The following is a 4,616-nucleotide window of genomic DNA, read 5'->3' on the forward strand; positions in this document are numbered from 1 at the left end:
AAAAACAATGTGGTCATATTCACCGATCAATAGCAAACATATGACACAAAGTAGCAAATGTAGCAAAAGTGTTACATCTGAAATACCTCATTGCAGTCAGAAAATGCACATAATAAAAGTCAATATAAAGTGCTGTGCTGGTGATAAGGCTTCTGCAGCTGAGGGAGTGGCGTCACAAGAGGGGCGCGGGTCGCACCCAGGTGACACCCACCAAGGGGTGACACCAAGATGCCGTCTCCTCCTCAGTGATAAGAGCCGGGTGCTGCAGTGTAGCATTACTGACACAGTGAGGGAGCCGGCACTGCACACAGACTGGTCCCCGGGGGCAGTCCGCAATATACGGGACCCCCCAGAGTGACTAAAACGTGGGTTTAGGCCATGAGCTCACATTAAAGCATCCAACATCCAGACATAAATAATTGGATCTGGTGGCCCACTTCTTAGGAGGGGATACAGTCAATATCCCGGCAATGGGGATGCCGTCGCTTAGAATACCAGCGCCGGAATCCCGACACCTGTCATTCATGCACTGGCATCCCGAAGGTAAGCAGCGAGGTTAGGGGGGAGGGTTAGGATACCTATCGACTGGTGTCTGTTTCCTAACCCTGTCGGAATGCCGGTTTCAGGATTTTGACTGCCGGGATACCAAGTGCCGGCATCTCATTCCCAACCATTTAGGACAGTGTTGGCTAACCTTGACACTCCAGCTGTTGTAGAACTATATATCCCAGCATGCCCTGCCACAGTTTTAGCATGCCCTAATAGCAAAACTGTAGCAGTGCATGCTGGGTTATGTAGTTCCATAACAGCTGGAGTGTCAAGGTTAGCCAACACTGATTTAGGAGATGCTAGTATCCTGAAAGCAGCGACTGCATTGTGGGTCCAATAATATTTGTAGCTGAATAGTGAGGGCAGCAGAAATGTGAACAGCTGGCTTCTTAATTATCAGTGCCTCTCATGGATAGATGTTATAGTGACCCAGTGGACACTACTAAGCAAACAGCCTGTAAGGTCTGGTGGTAAGGCTGACAATCAAGAAGCTGCCAGATGGTGGCGAAGGTACTGACGTCTTCCCACAATGCTGTGCAAAACATTAAAGTTCTCACTTCTATATGTGCTAGGTCTGCAGAAAGTGTTACACTCTCTGCCTGACTAGTGTTGTTACGTGCCACATGACTTTTTCGAAGGCATCATACAGGCACACACTTTAGCAGCTGGAGACCTCCATTGACTGACACTTTTGCAGCATAACAGTGCAGCAAAGTGCAGTGCAGACGAGTACCTGCCGCTTCCAGGGGAAGAGACGCAGATCCCCTTCAGCAGTCTCCTGTCCTGTGCCTTGCAAGGCATAAAGAGCTCTCTGGGCCTGATTCAGAGCCGCTCGCTAGATGTGATCGCTCGCATGATGTGTATGCAGATTGCGTAGGTAGTGGTATCGCACAGCAATGGTATAAGCACTCCCAGTATTTCTTAGAGCGCGATCACATAGTGTATGCAGACACCCACCAGCCTGTTTTAAGACGTCCACTTGTGCACTTCATGTCCAGGAAGTGTATGCAACCATCGGTACATCGGATGCGATCGCAGCACTTTAGGTTGTTCATACCCTGCCGCGAGCACTTCAGTGTAAAAACAAGCCAGGTGACATGTACTATGATGCTGTCTTATAATTATGCACACCTTTAAAACGCCGTTGAGATGCTCAGGCACGCCTGCGTTTGCACCTCCACTCCCCTGTTTTTAATGGCCAGCCCCTGTTACCACCTACAAACGGCTTCCCCTGTCACTCACTCTGCTGGGCTGTCTATGTGCAGCGAGCGAATGCAATGTGAACTTTTGCTAAGGTATGCGCATACGCACAATGCATACCATTGACAGCAGCGAGAGTATGCATCTTAGCGAGACAGTCTGAATGAGCTCCTCTGTCTGCTGAGCTGTGCAGCAGTCACTGTAGAGACGGAGACAGAGCTGTCTGTGTCTCAAAGAAAACTTGGTCCACCAGTGGGGTTCCAGGAAACTTAGAAACTCCCCCGCGTGTGTTACTGCTGGTGCAAATCTAAAATCCTGCACATGCCCAGATAAGTCTGTAGTCTGTTTTCTGGGTCTGCTTGGGATCATAATGCTTATTATATGCTAAGCAAAATGGCCCACACCCAACTATGCACCAGCCACAAAGTCTGTTAGACTTTGTGGGCGACAGAATTAAGTGGGTTACCTCTCACCGTCTTAGTGAGGCGATAGTAAAAGCATACCTACCTACTCTCCTGGAAGATGTGGGAGACTGATTTTTCGAGTAGTCTCCTGGAAAAGTGGGCAGGATGGGGAGAAGAATACTGAGAATCTCAGGTCCGTGAGGAGGGAAAAGGAGCCAATATGACACGATGCAATGAGAATCCTGTCATCATAGCCCAACTGACTCCCCATGGACTCACGATTCGGAGAGGGACTAATGATGTGAAGAGCCTAGCCCAGACCTTGGAGTGATCACCTGCATCTCCTCTCTGTGTTTCTCCCAGAGAGAAGGAGGAAAAAGTAGGTCATATTGGCCCGTGATCAATTAGAGGCGAAAAGCCGTGATCGGCGCAAAGTTTTAGCCGATGCGTAGTTTTCACCTGTTTCCGAAGTATTGCCCTATTCAATTCCAGGACGTTTTCGCATGTGCGAAAACTCCATAAGCAAAAAAGTGCAAAATCCATATTTTGTGGTAAAAATGGGGGGACTTGGTTCAGAACCCTTTGGACACCCCCCTAATGAGTAATTAGGCAAAAAAAATATGTCATTTTTGGTGCGAGAATTTAATAAGTGTTTGAAAATGTGTTCAAAGTATTGGGTTGTGTATTTTGGGGTGCTGTATGGATGGGACAGGTGTTGTTAGGATTGCAGGGAGCTGCAGTTTTTTTTCCTAAAGTTTTATAAAATGTACTTTATTAACTCAAAAATTTTATAGTACCCATTTAAATGTACCCTCAATTTAACTACAGCAACTATTTTTCACCAAAGAAATTGCTTTATATCATTTTTTCACACTAATGCAAAAGTGCATATAACAGCCATTTGACTCAATTTAGGAACCCAAAATACTTTTATTACCGCTATTAATACACTTCTATATTGATTACTAGGGTCATTTAGGCTTTTTTTGGGGTACAGACTGATTCCCCCCAAAAAGTCCTTTTTGCTATTTTTGCCATTCACGGCATTAGCACATCCAATGTTTTGCAATTGAATAGGGCGAAAAGCAGGAGCGCGCAATGTGAAAGTACGCAACAACTTCGCCTCAAAACAGGCGTAAACATCATATTTACAGGTGTGGTCAAATGCCCTGTCCTCAGCTGTTCATCTTATATAGGAAGAGATTTATCAGCGTAGTATTGTGGAAAAACCACTGAAAACAGACGATTTCTGAGATTTTCCGTAGCAATTGAAATTCCTCTGTATGTTAGAACAGGGGACCGCTGTAGATATTGGAGATATCTGTTACAGTCTCTCTATTTTGGTTTGGCAGAACGGTCCCCATAGGTTTCTATAAGGATTGCCGTCTGAATGAATGTATCAAGAACTGATAGCTAATGCCATATTTTAATGGTGCTATCAATTCTACCCTATTGGCCACAATATTGCAAATTTTTTTCAAAGAGGGGTCAAGGGGACCTATGGATCCTTTTCTGGTAATGGCAACTTGCACATGCGTAGCCCAATGCCCGCCCATGCGCATTGTCATACCTCCAAATTGTCCCGATTTCAGCAGAACAGTCCCGCTCGAGGCCTCAGGACTACATTACCGTGATCTTTGGGTGGTTGAGGCATACTTGCCTACTATCCTGACTTGTCCGGAAGACTCCCAAAATTTGGTTGTCACTCCTGAAAAGCCAGAAGAGTGGACAAGCCTCCTGGAGGCCACCCGCCGCCTATCCATGGCCACCCACTTTCCAAGTGAAGTGGGTGGTCCTGGCGGGCAATGACCGACTTGCGCTAAATCGCATCATGGCCCTGCCTCTGCCTGTATGCATTACATCTGCCGGGGTCATAAACCTGGTAGTAAAGACTTTCCTGGGACAAGAAGTCGAGAAGGAGCTGGGCCAAAAACAGCATTTTGAGACAACCTGTCAAAGATGATTACGGTGACGTTGCAATCGGTGGCGATATAAAACGGTGAAGTGCACATGAAAAATGCGATGATCGATACATCGATCTCGCCCTAATGGGTCGATTTAGTTGGACTCACCCTGTGAGTCTGTGCCAGTAACTGCGCGGATATGCCACACTTACGGTAGCTCTGGACTCGTTGACCTTTGTTAGCAGCCCCATGGTACTGCGTACAAAAATCTGCGAGTTTGTGGGGAAATAGGGCAGCGAGATGAAGCGAGATGAGGCGCCATTGCAGGCGTTCCCATGCACACAACTGTAACTTAAATGAACCTGTTAGAGTCGATTTCCTGCCTCCTATGTTCTGTTTTATTTTCTGCAGGGCTATATCACACGTACACCTGGCAGATACACAAGTATGCCAAATATTAGATGACGTAAGAACAGGTCTCTTTTGCCAGTAATTAAAATGGCGCTGGGCAGCTACACGTCACGCCGCAGGGGAGGCGTGACTTAGGCTAGCGTCTCTC

Source organism: Taudactylus pleione, unplaced genomic scaffold (genome assembly GCF_031769625.1).
Source record: "Taudactylus pleione unplaced genomic scaffold, aTauple2 ptg000655l, whole genome shotgun sequence".
Taxonomy (NCBI): Eukaryota; Metazoa; Chordata; class Amphibia; order Anura; family Myobatrachidae; genus Taudactylus; species Taudactylus pleione.